General features: G+C 41.5%; 1 protein-coding gene across 1 annotated transcript in view; it reads left to right on the top strand.

Annotated features, from left to right (window-relative positions):
• Positions 1-15,758: 15,758 nt before the first annotated feature.
• The window catches only part of Vsnl1 (visinin like 1), a 109,834-nt gene continuing 107,830 nt past the window's right edge, over positions 15,759-17,762 (top strand). Inside the window, exon 1 of the mRNA XM_075984023.1 lies at positions 15,759-16,142. The gene's annotated coding sequence lies outside the window, so the exon portion shown is untranslated. The remainder of the gene's footprint in view (positions 16,143-17,762) is intronic.

Raw genomic sequence — 17,762 nt, 5'->3', positions numbered from 1 at the left:
ATTAAGGAGGATACCTGGCATTCTTCACACACACACACACACACACACACACACACACACACACACACACAAAAGAATGCATTCCGGTGGAAGTTGTTCCTATAAAAGGGTAATGAGGTTGCTCACAACTTGACTGACAGCTGTCTGTTAACCTTACCTCCAGCCACTCCCCTCTGCCCTCCCATCTCTCACACTTTGCAACACCAAGGACCTCCACATCCCCAACCGTGCCTGGGTTTTGTTTAGTTTTTCCATTCATAAGACATCCTGGCACATGGTTTTAGGTGTGAGAGACTCAATTAAGAGATGCCCTTTCTTCCAGGACTTATGGTATGGGAGGAGACAGTGCATACAGCCTATGTCAGTGAGATGGTAAGCTCAGTAGTGAAGGGACATTCAGGCACTGAAGAAAAGGAGAAACTAGTTGGAAGACTTAGCAGTCTTTAGTATGAATGGGTACCCAAAACCTGAGTTTACTGGATATTTTCATTCATCCATCCATTCCATTCCCTAAGCTTACTGTGTCTCTCTCTATATACCAATCAACTACTTATCCATATCCCCATAGCTTTCCAGATATCAGAACACTCTACAGGGTTCAGTTGTATGCACTCTATCCCTTCTTATACACCAGGTTCATTAAGGTCTAGAACAGGAAATGTCTTTGCCTTTGGGCATCGAACACTGAGCACAAGGCCTTCCATAGGAAAGACAATATTATTTAGTGATTGGCTCAAACATTCATCTAATAGGTAATATGTGAAATAAGTAGGATTCAAATAGTATGTAATTTTTTATTTTTATCTTAAAGTATAAAAAGGGGTGTGTGACAAGGAGCTTTTAGTTCAACAGCATGTAGATTTTCACTGTGACCTGTATCTAAACTCCCCTAAAGCACAAGAATGGGTGACAATTTCCCAGAAAAACTAAAATGGAAGACTATTTAAACTTTTACAAAGACTTTAGAAAGCTAAAATCAGAAACAGAGAAGCAAGATGAAGCCTAATGCAAGCACACATGCATTTTCACACAGGCGTACACACACAGGTATGTGTACATACACAACTATGTAAAGAAGGGTGTAAGCATATTTCTTTGACTTTCAAATGACTGCACTGGTTGCCAAAAGATGATATCTATGCCTTTTGCCAACTGTAAAAGCTGTTGTCCCATCAAGTAAACCTAGATATTCCCTCTGTCAAATCCCAAGTTCCCTTTTCTTCAGCCAATCTAATTACAGAGAAATTAACTCAAATACTAACTCATGTTCTGCTTAGCTAACCCTCAATATATCCCATTATATATTGTACAAGCCGTGTTGCCTAATAAGAAATATAGTCACGTAATAGAAGATGTCAGATTTTCCAACAGATGCTTATTATGATATCACACTGTAATCCATAAAGGAATAATAACATTTATAAATTTTATGAACAAATATATACAATTATAGTTCATTAAACAATAAAAAAACTAAAATAAATAAAATTGTCCTAATTTTTTCTCTTTAAAGTCTTTAAGGACAATTGTTTTTAACATTTTGGTAGTAAAATTATATGCCAACATTATGTATACTAGTTTTAAAACAATCATTCTTAATCATAACGATAGTATTTTTAATGTTTATTTTTATTTATGTGTATATGTATATGTGTGAGTGTCTGTATCAGTGATTGTTTATGAGAACCTCCAGAGGCCAGAAGAGGGCATCATATCCTCTCTGTTAGAGTTACAGACAGTTGGTCACCACCCTCGGGAAGAACAGCAAATGCTCTTTAACCCCTGAGCCATCTCTGCAGGTGCAGAGCAGTATTCTACACTGCCAGAATTGGCCAGCTATGTAGCTCGGTGTCGAATGCTCGCCTGGCATGCATGAAGGCTTGAGTTCAACCCCAAGTATCCTGAAAAAAAAAGCCAGAATTCCCAGTGGATTAATTCACCTAGATAATAAAAACAGAAAAATAACTCACTGAGAATGAGAACTAAGGGGAAAAAAAGAAAGAAAGGAAAAGAAAAAGAAAAAATGGCTTAGTCAAATAATTGCTAAAGTATGTCTTGAACCCACCTTAGCAATTTAAATGATCCAGGGAAGAGCTCTACCCCCACAGCTTCTATTTCATAATAAAGTTGAAGATTAATTCAAAAATAATTCTATGTCCTGATTAATTTCGTTGACTACTCTATATTGTAAGTCCACTGTGTTCTCGGAGAGACAAGGAAGACATGAGATGTGACCAGAGCCTTGAAGAAGGAAATGAGCTGGAGTATCGGCTATAGGAGTTTCACAATATGGTATACTCCAGATTTCTCTGTGGAAATAGCTGCTAATCCATCACGAGCTTCCTCATATGGGATACAAATTTAAAGGGAATTCGGCTGGATGTTCATTTTGCTGTGGAAATACTCTGAGTGAGTCAGGGGTGATTTCCTGGAAGACTCTTGCCCTACTCAGTCTCATCAAAAAGTTGGGGTCTTCTCTTATTTAGACATAGGATTTGGCGAGGTCACTGATCGTCATAGAGTGTTCTTATTCTACAATCAGTTCACCCCATAGACGGTATCATCATACCAACCGGAGAGTACAGTCTTCCTCTGAGGGAAGTTCATCACAGATCTGAGGAGATTCATCTTCAGTACCTTTCCACTCATTATACTACTGAATAAAATACACCAGCAAGGGGCTGAGGGAATGGCTTGGTTGGTAAAGCGATTGTCCCACAAACATGACAACCTGAGTTCAAAGCCCTAACGCTCCATGTAAAAAGGCAGGCATGACAGTGGCTGTCAGCAACGCCAGCACCAGTTTGGAAGGTGGAAACAGATCCCAGAAGCTCCATGGCCAGTTCACCTAGCCACTCACTGACCTCCAGATTCAGTGAGAGACTGTCTAAAACATTAAAAGGGAGAGTCATGGAGGAAGACATTCAACATGAACCTCTGGCCTCTCTACATACCTACACATGTGTGCAAATGCACCCTTAGATGCCAGGGCACACAACAAGTGAACAAATCCATACACTACACAAAAAACAAGCAAGCAAATAAATAAATATAAAGTTTCAAAAATTAGGCCATCAAGTAATAGCACAATCTTCACTATGGGAAAGACCAAAGTAGAACATCCAGGGGAAGAAACAAAGAGCATGCTCTCTTCAAGCATCCAGTGCCATCACTGTGCCTGGATTCCCTGAGCATCCCTGAAAAAAGCTTTCCCCACTAAAGTGGTACTTCGAGTCTCCAAGGTGCTGCTAGAGAGACACTTACCCTCTGCAACGACAACTGGAAGCCCCTGTGACAGAAGCGTAGTACGGGGACTGTGTTCTTTCCTCTACACTAAGGTGGCAAAGTGTTCACATTGACTTTCACGGTAAAAGAACACAAGCAGAAATAATATCACTAATGGCCCATTCTCTTAGATTGATATGTGTATTACTTTAAATAAGAGGAAAAGGAGCATTGATCCATTTAGACATCATTAGAAGGATCTATTTTTAAATATTCATATTGGATGCCTACAGACCAAGGAATAAAGTTGAGCTTTCTTGAATTGCCCTTGATTCATCAGATTACGATTGCTTCCAGAGTGAACACACTCTCAAGTTTCAGTTACTTACTTTTCAAACAGAACAAGATGTGTAAATATTTTCATGATGTTCTCAGGTAGCAAGATTTTAGGAAACTATGGTTGTTACAAATTTATTCATAAGCTGTAAGATGTGAATGGCCCTGAAGGTTATCATGGCAGCTAATGATATGTCATTTTGGTAAAACTCAAATGTGAACTTCTACAACCATAAAGCCGGTACTTGTAATTGAGTCTCTTACCAACCGACCACAGTGTACATGTGGTTAAGATTTGATTTTTTTGTTGTTGTTGCTGTTTAACAATCTGTTAGTGCTGGCCATGGTAGTACTTGCCTTTTAATCCCAGAACTTGGAAGATACAGACAGTTGGATCTCTGTGAGTTCAAAGTCAGCCCTGTGAGTACCAAGACAGCCAAGGCTACACAGGGAAATCCTGTCTCGAAAAACAAAATAAAACAAAACAAAAACAGTAGAAAACATTCTATTAACAGGAATAAGGCTATTTTTTCTCTAAGACAACTTTGCGTCGGAGAAGTACTCATACACTGGAGTCTTGGGAGTTCTTAATAAATACTTTTTGTGTATAGCAAGAACACGCAACATGTTCAAGAATTCCTACAATTTAACCAAGTGGTACTGGCACACGCCTTTAATACCAACACTTGGGAGGCAGAAGCAGGCATATCTTGGTGAGTTTAAGGCCAGCCTGGTCTACAGAGCAAGTGCCAGGATAGGCTCCAAAACTACACAAAGAAACCCTGTCTCGAAAAACAAAAAGGGGGGGCACTACAATTAATCTCTTACCTTATCTTATTCTTTAACCCAATCCACAATCAGTGAATTGGTGAATTTGTGCTAATATGATTATAAATTATACAACCAAATTCCTTTTTTACCAAATTTAGATCATCCTGTAAGTCTCACTCTTTCCTCCCCTCCCCCATACACTCCTCTTCCACCAATATCCATTTCCATGGTCTCACTTCTGTACCTGCCAGTGGATAACCACCAGTTCTGCATTCCCAACACACACCTCTCACCAAAGTCCCGTATGTGTTTGATATCCATTGGCTTCTCTGCATGGATGTGACACTGCCTTTATATGAGAAGCACACACCCAGAACTGGAGTGCCTTCTCCTGTCCTTTTATTTATTTATGATGTGTGTTTGCTCTTGAATTTCTATGTGTAAATGTGGTCATGCATGTCAAAGGCAAAGGGTGACCTCAGTGTCCTGGATGTTTTCCCACTGCATATGCCAGGGGAGCTAGTGCAAGAGCTTCTAGAGACTCTCCTATCTGGCTCCCAGTAGGGGTTCTGGAAAACAAACTAACAGCAGAAATCTGGGCTCTGTGTAAGCTCTAGGATTTGAACTCAGTTCCTCACTCTTGCCTGACAAACTTATTTACCTACTGGGCCATCTCCTAGTCTCTCTTTTTATTTAAAAATGTGCTTCTTAAGTTTTCTAAAATCAATATCATGGTTTGAGGCAGGGACAACTCTTAATTTTCCTTTGCATGTAAATAAGCATCAAATTCTATGGACCCTACCCTGACAGCATCTCAAAACTTTATTCATGTACTTTGCAACTTTTCTTTGATAAGTCCATAAACCGATGTAATTGTAAAAAATTTTCTTAACAATTCCCTTCACCTCCAATTAGGCCCATTTTATTACCCTGGTGGTTAAAAAAGAACTAAGAACAAAACAAAAAATGGAACACAGAAGCGCAATTTTGCCTTCTCATAAAAATCATACACTGCTGTGGGATAACGCTCTTGTACACTGTAAAGATTTGTCACTCATATTAGTTTAATAAAACACTGGCTAGTAGCCAGGCAGAAAGGATAGGTGGCCAACCAGACTAAAAGAATTCTGGGAAGAGGAAAGGCAAAGAGTCAGTCACCAGCCAGATGCAGAAGAAGCAAGATGAGAATGCCTTATTGAGAAAAGGTACCAAGCCACATGGCTAAACACAGATAAGAACTGCGGGCTAATTTAAGTTGTCAGAGGTAGTTAGTGATAAGCCTGAGCAATAAGTCAAACAGTTGATGATTAATATAAGCCTCTGTGTGTTTATTTGGGACTCAATGACTGTGGGACTGGGTGGAACAGAAACTTCTGTCTACAATATACAGAATTTTATTACTGAAAGATTTATAAATTAGTTATGATTCTATTGCTATAAAGAGACACCATGACCAAGGCAGTAACTTATAGAAGAGTTTATTAGAAATGTATAGTTTCAAAGAGTGAGCCCATGATCATCATGGTGGGGAACATGGCAGCAGGCAGACAAGTATGGCACTGGAGCAGTAGCTGAAAGAGTACATCTGACCCACAAAGAGGAGGTAAAGGTGAGGACTAACTAGGAATAGTATAGGTTTTTGGAACCTCAAAATCCATCCTTAATGACATATCTCCTCCAACAAGAGCATACCTTCTAGTTCTTTCCAAACAGTTCAACCGACTGGGGAAGAAGCATTCAAATATATGAACAATGGAGGCCATTCTCATTCAAACCATCACACCATATAAATCTGTCCTTGTTTTAATGATAATATTTTGCTGATTTTATTTTATTCTTGTTTCATTAAAATTTAAAATATAGCAAAAGAGAATGAAATGACAGTGTAAATGGTGTGATAGACTTTCTCAGAAGTTGAACTTTGAAGAATTTACCAGCGAAATATTTTCCTTTTTTCTGTATTTTAAGCAACTTGAATAAAACAATATTCACACATATTTTGGAGTTTTGAAGCAACATGTATAAATTTTTAAAAACTCTTCAATAAGTTATGTGTATTTACAGTTCAAATTTTCCATGGGGTTTGGTGACAAATTCTTTATGAAATGTTCAACATTTTTTGTCTATATGGTTTTAGTGTATTCTTATTACCTAACCAAAGAAAGCAATTTGAACCAAATAAATTTTATTTTGTCTTCTGAGACTGTAGGTAATAACAATTCACCTTCTTCCTAAATTTTAACAAATCTTCTCTTCCACGAGCCAGTTCCCAAATAATGACATGGAGACTTCTTATTAACTATGAAAGCACAGTCCATAGCTTAGTTCCAAACTATCCCTTATAACTGATTAATCTACTTGCATTAATTTGCATTCTATCACATGGTAGATCTTGCAACTTGTGTTTCCTCTCTCTATATCTCCTGGTGTCTCATCCTTTCTTTTCCCCAGAATCCTCTCTGTTTCCAGAAGTCCCACCTAACTGCTTCCTGCCTAGTTAATGGTCATTCAGCTCTTCATTAAACCAATCAGAAGGCATCTCCACAAAGACATGTCTTTACAGTTTAAACAAATATTTGACACCATGCTACTGTATATTCTTGTGATTCCAAACAAGAACTTGGATCTTGGAAAGATAGAAACTAGAGGAACATTCTGCAACCTCAGAAAAGTAAATGAAAACTATGATTAGATTATTCAGTTGTACCTACTTCAATAACATTATATTGTATAACCTTTAGAAAAGTGTTATTGTATGGTCCTTTTTTGAAATTGTAAAAATGAAGATACTTATATCTGTTTGGAGGTCAAATAGAAGATTGTGAAGTCATGTAAAAGTTATAAAGCACAAGATTTTCTCTTGTCCCTTTTATCTATTTTATTGATAGTACCCACACAGATTTGAGCCTATTTCACATTGACTGAAGGTCAGAGAGTTTGAGCTTACTTTTGCTCTTTCAAAGTTGATGACAACAGGTGTGGCTACAAAACAAGAATCCTGACGAAGGGTGTGGTTACTTGGTGTTTGAGACATTAAAATGGCACATAGAGGTAGATCTACTCCACCCTGACCAAAGGTCAGAGAATTTAAGCATACTCCTTTGCTCCTTCTTATTTTAAGAAGAGGCTGTCTACAAGATACTTGGTCTATGGTGTGTTCACTGCCCCAAGCATCAAATGCTTTGATCAGAAAATAATGGCTTGATGGTTCAAGTAATAAAGCAAGGAACTGTTCTGATTATCCTAATGTCATGTTAAAGCAGTCTTTTATCTTCTCCCTCCACCCCTTTTGTATTGGGGTATAAAAGTATATGCAAAGTAAACATGGGCAAACTCAGAACTCAGAATTCACTAACACTTTTAATCCTCATGTCCCTACTCTGAAATGTACGAACCCACCATGACTGGACTGTGGTAGAAGTCATACCAAAATGTGGTTTATGACATTCTATTTTATGACACTTTAGAATGTAGTGTCTGCATAAACAAGATCTGAACAATGGCAATATCAATAGACCTGCTAACATGGAGTGGGGAAGTCCTGTAGCTTTTTCACTGTTTAAAAAATTGACATGATATTTGTATTCATTCTTTGAGAATTTCATATAATGTATTTTGATTATATTCACCTCCTTTCCCCTCATGAACTCACAGCAACTGCAGGTTTCCACATAAGACCTGAACAATATCTAAACAGTCAGCATTTTTTGGCTCAACTGAGGAGCTATTGGTAGTTACTGAAATTACCTGGTACAAGTGAAAAGGAAACATGGAACACTCAAAAACCCACTTAGGAGTTTATTAGGGGAGAGTTTACAGGCTTGGTGAGGTCAGTGTGCAGAGACTGCTGACGAGGGCGCGACCAGCTTTTAAGGGCTGCCTATCACATGCACACAGCGGGATGATGTGGCTGCAGCACACACTGGACTCGGTGGGTTATTAAAAAAGAAAGACATCAAGTTGAGGTATTAGGGAGAAGGACTTCTCTATTTTAAAATTTTTATTTGTGGCAATTTCATACATGTATACAATATGTTTTTGACAATTGAATACACACATGCAATGTATTTTGGACATATTCATCCCTGCTAGTCTCTCTTTCCCCTTCTTCTCTTGTTTACCCCTTATTATTTCTAACAATTTTCCCTCCTACTTCTGGGTCTTCTTTTTAAATTGTTACCCACTGAGTTTATGAACAGGGTGAGGGAGGGGAAACTTACGAGAGTTTGGGAAACTCACAATTAGTTACACCATGGAGGAAAATGACTTTCATTCCTGGCAGCAGCCCATTAGTCAATAGCTCCCCAAGTGTAACATGAGGGCCTGCTCGTTGGGGTTTCTCTCCCCCTCCGCAGCAAGAGTCTGCTTGTTGGGGTTTCTGTCCCACCCAGTACCCCACAGCCAGCAAGCCCCCAAAGGAAAATCACACAGAGAGTCTGCATTAGGTTATAAACTGATTGGCCCATTAACTCAGGCTTCTTATTAGCTCTTGTAACTTATATTAACCCATTGTTCTTATCTAGCTTGGTACCTTTCTCAGTGGGGTAGGGCAGTCACAACCTGCTTCTTCAGTGATCTGGGGAGGACTCATGAGGAATTGGCTTCCTCCTCAGAATTCTCCTGTTCTCATCACTCTGCCTCTACTTCCTGTCTGGTTGGCCCACCTATACTTCCTGCCTGGCCAATCAGCATTTATTGCCAACATGATTGACAGAATACAGACAATTCTCCTGCACCACCCAAGGAAGAATGGATCCTCTTGAATTCTTTTTCCATCCACGATGAAACGTTGACAGGTTCCATCTTGTACAGGTCTCATGCATGTAACTATAGCTTCTGTGTGTTTATGATGGTGTTATCCATGTCACTTCCAGAATCCATCATTACACAGCACCCCACCACAATCTCAGGCCCTTACATTCTTCCTTTCCCTTCACTCATGATGCTCCTTGGGCCTCGGAGAGGGAGCTATACATGCTTCCACTTGTGTGAGTGCTCAACAGTTCTTTATTACGAGCATGTGCCCACTTATTAATTCTGCATCAACTACTACACATGGCACAACAAGCTTCTTTAACTAAAACCGAAAGCAGCACTATCTGTAACTATAAACATCAATACTGAGAAGGCATCTTGTCAACATGTCTATTTAGCCAAACAACTGTAAGTAGATTCTCTCCTAAGTCCTGGAACCCTTCCAACCATGTGTTTTTGACCTGCCATACAATACTAGGCATGAGTTCCCTCCTGCGGAGTAGACCTCACATACAAGCAAGAAGTGTTCGGTTGCACCCATATACCAGACATGACACTATCACACCGGTAGGCCCATTTTGCCTGGCAGGTTGGTATTGGAGCACACAGAGTCCACAGCTGATTAAGACCATGGATGGCTTTTCTGTCCTGGCTACTTGACCAGCATCTCCCTGCACTGTGAGTACTAAACAGTTGGAATCAACCTTCTAGCTCAATCCCAGTTTGACTTTTCTGGGTCTTACAAAAGTGTTTGGTATCAGTAAGAGTCTTACAACAGTAACACTTGCAACTTATTCCTGGTGTCCACAAAATAATTATAAAAAATTACGAATCAATTTGTCAATGAATGCTTTTTAAATATTTTGAGTGTGGATTCTCCACATGAGCCATACTCAAGTCAAATAAGAGTAATTTAACCAAGACGCTCATGCAATGGCTATAAAGTTTCTTCACATCAGAGACGAAGATTTTAAATACAGTTTAAGGAACAGTTTTATAACAATGTAACACATTCACTTTGCTTTCTGAAGTGGAAAGTAAACAACCTCAGCTTTTCCTTAACAGTTACAAAATGGGATGTCATTACATAGTAGCCTATCTTTAATGGAAACTGTACCATTTGTATTTCTATATATACTTGGGTGACCTTCAAAGTAGCCTCATGAAGTGTCTGCTATGTGCTATGAGGAGTAAGATTTTTCTGTTAAGGGATGCTATCTCAGTGGAACTTGAAGGATTAATAGGCCTCTTAAAGGTCACTTGAAGTAAAAGTGTTTCCCAGAAGAAAGAGTTCCTGAAAAACGAGATAGGGGTGGGATATTATCATGAGCTTAGAAACCTAAATATGCCACAGTGTAACGGGGTACAGGGAGCCAAGAAAACACAGCAAGAGCAGGTTTGTATGGGTCAGAGGACAACAGAAAATGCCCTTGTATCCTGTGCTAAGATAGTTTACTTTTCTTTTTGGTTTGTTTCATTTATTTCGCTTTGACTTGTTTAAAAGGAGACACTACCTAATGGTTTTAGTTAAGAGTAATGAGATTTTTGTGTTTGCAATAATCGTGAGAATAAAAAGTTCTTGGGCCCAAATGCATGAGTTTGTTTCCCTAGCACCCACATGAAAATAGCCAAGTGCAGGGATCCACCTGCTGTACCCTCAGAGCTGAGGGTCGGGAGACAGAAAGGTCCCGGATGCTCACCAGCCAGTAAGTCCAGTCATTTAGTGAATTTCTATTTCAGTAAGCAATCCCAAACCAAAATAAAATAAGGCAGAATGAATAAATGAGGTCAATATTGACTAAGAAAGATACCCAAAGCAGACTTCTTACTATATGCTTGCACACATGTGGATATGCACACACATGCACACACCCACAAACATGCATACATACAACTACATAACAAAAAGGAATGGGAAAAACCAACCTAAGACAATGACGAGAGGCTGAATAAGAGAGCCTAGTGATGCGAAGGATGGACTTGGGTCAGATGGATTCATGGGATTTAAGCAATGCTTTGATAAAGAAAGGTATAGGCATGCTGACTTAAAGGGCTGGCTTGGTTTTAGGCAGCATCAAAGTCCTTAGGAACAGGAAAGAAAGAGCAGGTCAATGGAGATGGATGAGAGACAGAATTATTTGGAAATGTTGAAGAAATTCCTATGGAGATGCTTTGTAGGCAGTTATAAAGAAGAAGCTGGACAGTAAGAGAAATATATGGTTATAAGAACACCAGTAGTCCTTCTTTCTTTTCTTAACTACACCCTCCTTAGGAATGACAAAATCATCTGTGGCTAAAGAACGCTGCTGAGAATATAAAGGTCAGACTCAAATGTAGAAGAGGTAACGGAATACAGATTACTTGCTTGCTTCTTTTTTAACCTTTTGAGGCAAGCTCTCACTAGGCAGCCTCTCTTGCTCCTCCAGGCATACTTGCTCAGGGGCTGTGACTATGCACTTGTGCTCCCTTCCCACCTGGCTTGCCATATCCATTTCTGAGGTTCTAAGAAATGCCCAGCATTCAGGCTGGACAATGAGCCTTCCATACAGCTTTAAAGATAGGCTTTGTGAGTGTCAAAAGTCCAGAGAGACTGTTTTCCATGCCCTGGGGTTATATTTCAAACAGTTTAGATATGGCTATGGCTTGTGGAACTCAATCAAGGGTGGACTGGAAGAGGATCAACAAGATCTTCCTTAAGATGAGAATTTCAGGGCTAGAGAGATGGTGGTGAGGATGGTGGTGGAGAGGACCAGAGTTTGATGCCTAGCAACAGTGTCTACCAGTGCACAATCCTGTCACTCCAGCTGCAGGGGATCACATGCACTCCCTAGGCATCTGTACATGTGTGTGACACACATATTAATCTTTAAAAATTATAAGATTTCATGTGGAGGAGGCTCAAGACCTCCTTCTAACTGCATGGGATTCCATGTTTTTGCATTTCCTCATAAGCTTTACAAAAACACATGAAGTATAAACACATACAGTGTATTAGAAAAGCCACAGTACAGTCTTGTTAGAGGATAAACTTCCTACCTGATGCAGAAACGGAATTTTGTTGGTTTATTTAGTTTTTATAAATACATGAATACATGGAATTAAAACATCAAAATAAAAAGAATTGTCTCATCTATAAAAATTAGATTTCAGGAGAAAAAACACTATATATGTGAAATCAAAAAATCTAACTATTCTTTATCAGTTTAGATGAAGTTTTACCCACTGATTATCAAGTTCCATCTCTATCCCTTTTCATTTCCTTGCTATGCCTTTCACTTAGTTTTTCTTCCAGTTTTCAGAATACTTTCATGTCTTGAGTTCCATTTCTGTTAGATTACATATTTTCTATACAAGATTTCAAATAAACACTATCACCATGGGGTCACAGGCCCACAAGCTTTGATTGTTTCTCCTGCTGGTGCTGCACGCATTCCCTAGCAACCTCGTGCAGCCCTTAAAGCTGGCGGGAATATTAAATGGAGTTGTGTATGCCTACAAGCTATTTTTGGTTTTTGTTGTGTTTGTCTATTCTAATCTAGAAAGAAATGAGACAGAAGCAAGTTCTAGAATCTTCTGTAAAGAATGTTATTTGTCAATCTGTGGTAGTCCATCCTGCAATCTTGGTATTTGAGTGGCTTAAGCAGCAGAACCGCAAGTTCAAGGCCAGCCATGGACTCCATAGACTGTTCCAGGCCTCCCTGGTCTACAGAGAAAAACAAGACAAACACTCATCCCAAATGCTCAACATGCAAAAGCTTAGTTTTCCAATATTAAGGCATGATCTTATGTAAATAGCGTTCCTCAGTCAACCTAGTGCTACATTCAGTCCGATATCCTATCCCAATGCACATAGCTCCTCTAGACTGCATGTGTCTGTTTTGGCTCATGGTCACTAGGCACACCTGTGTTTGCGTGCGGGAGGAGAGCAACTGCGGACTCCCTCACGTTGTAGGATGCCTGGGCATTCCTATCTCAAACACTCTACAATCTCCAAGAGGGGACATTTTTTCCTACTGGTTTTCTAGCCATAACTCAATTAAAAAAAATAACTTTTAAAACAACACAACGGGCCGGGCAGTGGTGGCGCACGCCTTTAATCCCAGCACTCAGGAGGCAGAGGCAGGCGGATCTCTGTGAGTTCGAGACCAGCCTGGTCTACAAGAGCTAGTTCCAGGACAGGCTCCAAAACCACAGAGAAAACCCTGTCTCGAAAAACCAAAAAAAAAAAGTCTAAGTGGATATACCATCACAAGTAAAGACTAAATTAAGATGTCATACCTTGACACCACACAATGTTGTGGAATAAATGGCAATGTTTCTGAAAAATAAAACCAACTGCCTGCCTTCTTGGAATAAGCTACTGAAGCCGAATCTACCAAGGGAACAGCTCCGTTAAAAGTACACGTGTGAATTTTCCCCCTAAACACAAGAACCAAGTAAGTTATCTAAAACCGAATATTGTCACCAATGGGTCCTCAGGGCCTCAATAAGAAGGTTGGTAGGGTTAAAGCGGACAACTAGCATCGTGACCCCTTCGGTTAAGGCACACTGCAGCGCACTGGCTGTTCTCCAGGGAGACGCCAGACGACCTCAGTGGGGAAAACCGGCAAAAGATGGGGTTTTACTTTAAATACCCTCAAAGGCGATCTCTCGGGCTAACAAAAGCAACTTATCCGGACCTGTTAAGGCCCTGGTTCATCCGGAGAAACTGAAAGGTCCCTCCCAGCTTGCGGGGATGCCTTGCTGCGCAGTGCGCACTGCGGCCTGGGAGCGCGGGGAGGGCGCCCGCCAGATCGGCTTGGAGCTCGTCTGCGGCAGAGCGACTGGCCCAAGCGGCTCCGAATTCCAGGTTTCTAGGGTCACCCGCACCTGGGAGGGAAAACCAATAGCCCTGTCCTGGGAGTCCCGAAGGTGCACTGTCTTCCTGTTGAGCCTTTCTGGGGAGTCTGGTACGGAAAGGGCATTCGTGAGCTCTAGACCTGTGAGGTTAGCTTTGAACCTGCTTGGTGTTGCGGCCTGAGACCCACACCCAGCATTATCCATCACTGGCCAAATTCTCTCCGCTCTGCCTGCTTTAGTTGCTTCAAATGCGTTTCAAGTCGGTCTCCCAATTTGGAGCCTGCTGCCTCCTGGCAACCAGTTTAGAGTCGGTTGGCCACCAGGGGCGCTCTAGGTATTTGCAGTTTCCTTGACCGCACCTAAGTGTCTAAAGACCCTGGGTAAAATGTAGAACTCCTCTTAAAGAACACTGATTTCCATCAGGCTCCCAGAACTTCTTTCCATTGAAAATGTAGTTCCCACCTAAATGAAACTCCAGAGAAATTTTTTTGTAAGCGCCATCAACCCCGGGAGCACAGGGCAGTGCCCACTAGTGGGCACTTCAAAGAAGTGTTGAGTGAAACAGTAAATGGGAAAAGTCATCAGTTGTGAGCATTTGAGAATTCTTCCTTGCTTTCCAGGTAGGAAAGCCACCAGCATTTACGGGGCGCTGCTCTTTGCCAAGTTTTCTAGGCTTTGGCAGGCCAATGGGCAGCGGGTCAGAGCTGGCAAACGTTAAGTCATCCAGAGAGGACCTTATGGATGAGGAAGGAGAAAACCCGAACCTTCACCATGGATCTGAAGGATTATTGGCTACTTTCCCTCCACCTAACCCTTGCCCAAATGCAAAGAATATTCAATACATGTATATTTTGTGTACACGGATGGCATTTCTCGGCATTCTCTGATAGTCACCAGGGTTCTGAAGCCTTGAGCCCAGCTCTCCTTAAGACTCATTGATCCGAGGGTCTCTGAATGTGGATGACAGTTGTATGGCTGGGGAAGACTGCAGGGCCACTGGCAGTGGTACCAGGATTTATCCCTACTGCTTGTACTGGCTTTGGGGGAACTTCATCTCTTTGGATGGATACCTTACTCAACCTAGATATAGTAGGGAGGGCCTTGGACCTTTCTCAAATCAATGTGCCTTACTCTCTCTGAGGAGTGGATGGGGGGAGGAGGGATGGAGAGAAGGTGGAGGGAATGGGAGGAGGGGAGGGAGTGGGAACTGGGATTGGTATGTAAAATAAAAAAAAGTGTTTTCTTTTTAAAAAAAGAAATAAATTATATGAATAAATGAAATATATATACATATATGTCCATATCTATATCTCTATGTATATATCTATATATGTATATATATATATGTGTGTGTATATACATATATATGACACATGCTCCTACAAGGCCCAGCCACCAGGCGCTTGGCTCCCCTTCTCTTAGCATACAACCCACTGGGGGAAATGTCCCCAGGACAAAATGCAAATCGCATCCATTCTCTCAGTGGTGCAAGGACAGGGGCTTAGGGTCTAGCTGGAATCGTTCTTTTGGGATTTCTGCTGTTTTCTTCACCTTACAGTATGACAGAAGGTGGCCAAGGGCCGGACTAAAACTGAGAGCTGCGGGGAAAACACATGCCCCAGTGTTCGTGTCTCCTCCGAAGTAGCTTTCAAGTCACTTGGCCCCGGAATCTCAGGGCGTAGTGAATGAATACCTTCAGCCCTACCTCGTGCCTGTCCCGGTGCAGGGGTTGGAGTTAGCTGGGCTCCTTTCCCCAGTCTCCTTTCAAGTATCTGCTAAAATCCGGAGCCTTGAAATTCACCCGCAGAAACTCCAAACCCTTCATGTGAGCATGCGCCATCGCCAAGCGGCTTTTGGTCAAAACTCTCCAGGCTGGGCTGTGGAGCCACCGGAGGAGGGAGGAGGCGGGGCGAGGATCAGCGAGGTGGAGGCTTGCGCGCTTGCGCACGCAGCTCCAGGGACCCTAGGTTTTTCTATGGGATTCCCAATCTGCAGCAGAGATTCACCCTAGCGTGTTCCAGCGACCGTTGGCTTTGCAAGGCGCGATCCAGGAGGGATTTAAGCAGCCCGGAGCTCCTAGAAAAGGAGCGAGAGAGAACCACTCACAGAGACGGCTTAGCCGTTAGCACGAATTAAATATATATATATATTTTTTTTTGAAAGAACTGTTGAGTTTTATCATTTTCGTTAAGGGACCGTGCACAGCGCTATAAACTGTAAGTGGAAAATACAATCTTCGTTGCATTTTATTTTGCATGTGTAGCGCAGCCAATTGTCAGGAGATGCTTTGGCTATTGTCACATATTTTGCTTTGCATTGATGCGTTCTAAATGCATGGTGACAATTGCCTTGGTTAGCGTTAGCAGTTGAATGTGCTGCTGGTTCATGGGGGACCTTTTGGGATAACGCGGTGTGGGAAGGAGGAGTGTTTATATGCGGCGTGTTCGGGGGACGTCGGCTAGATTTAAGACAGGTGAGACTGGGTGCTTTTTTTAGTAGAGGACTACAAATAGGTGGGTTTCCTTAGTCAGAATTAAGTAGCTTATTAAACGTCTGTGAAGTTTCCCAGTTGCTGATCAAACTATTGAGCGGTTGCAGTTAAGTACCAACCTGTCATACGTGAAATTGGTGCACCATTTTTTTTTCCACCGTGGAGGAGCACAAAAGGTGTTTGCTAAGTAAAACTGAGTGGACTGAGGCTAGTGTGGGCATCACCGTTGGTTGCTATGCAGGATGCTAGTGTTTAAAATCCAAGGCATTAGGCGCACAAGTATGTTGTTTAGTACTTAGGAAATGCTATTTCCTTTTCTTCGCGATGATGAATTGTTAAGAAAGCTATTCTTCAGCATCTTTGATTTTTTTTTTAGCAGAGTCAAGAGTGTCTGGTTGGGGACTCGCAAACCCTAACTAGCTACCTGACTCTGTATGCGGCATTCGCCTTCCGGAATGCAGGGCTGAGAACTGCACCCCCTGGCACCTTGCATTTGGTAATGTTGTCTTAAAGGAGAAAAGGTCGTTCTGTGTTTTGGCTTAAATTGGGTTGTTCCTAGCCCGGAAAAGTAGAAGAACGGTCTTCACAAGGTCAAACCCTGTTTGGGAAAAACAGATTACCAAAGAATACCCTCCAGGGTGTAAGAATGTGTACGGGGAGGGGGTAGAGAGGCTGGGGATGCTTTTCACAGGCGAGGAGAGGGAGAGCGCTCATCTCGGCACGGATTGGTACCCAGTGAGATGCCAGAGTGGGAATCCATTTTTCCAGAGTTGCCCTCCTGTCCATATTTTGGAGACTAAAATGAGATGGGATTGCTGGTGGGTGTGGAAAACACAAAGTATACCCTGTCCCTGTGCCACTTACCACTTGAAGACATGAGAAGTCGGGGAGTTTGATTTCTCCGTATTTTCTTCTTAATTTAAAGGAATTTTAGGCTGAGGCAAATTTAAAATAAAACTTGTGCAAACTCATTTTACCTTATTGTCATTTAAACTGTCTCCATTCGTGTGTGGCATGGGGGTGGGGTCTGCACCATTGTAAACCTTACTCGCCAGGGCACTCTCGCCAAGACGTGAGAGCTAAATAACCCCCCAGAAAATGCTGCATTGAAGCGGGTTGGCCGAGTGGTATGAGGTAGACAAGAGAAGAGGAGCTGGTGTGTACTGGATTCCCACAGAAAAGTTGATCCGTTCTTCTGGAGTGAAACGAAATAAAAATTTCCCTGAATAATAGCAAGGGAGGATCATGTTAGACAGCTTTTGATGATTTGATCAGTCCAGCTATTTTTCAAGCCCTCAAAGGAATATGTAATTTACTTCGATGCATAAAACCTGGGATAGAAAAT

The sequence above is a fragment of the Microtus pennsylvanicus genome, chromosome 8 (genome assembly GCF_037038515.1).
Source record: "Microtus pennsylvanicus isolate mMicPen1 chromosome 8, mMicPen1.hap1, whole genome shotgun sequence".
In the NCBI taxonomy this organism is placed as follows: Eukaryota; Metazoa; Chordata; class Mammalia; order Rodentia; family Cricetidae; genus Microtus; species Microtus pennsylvanicus.
This window is presented reverse-complemented; position numbering and strand designations above follow the sequence as displayed.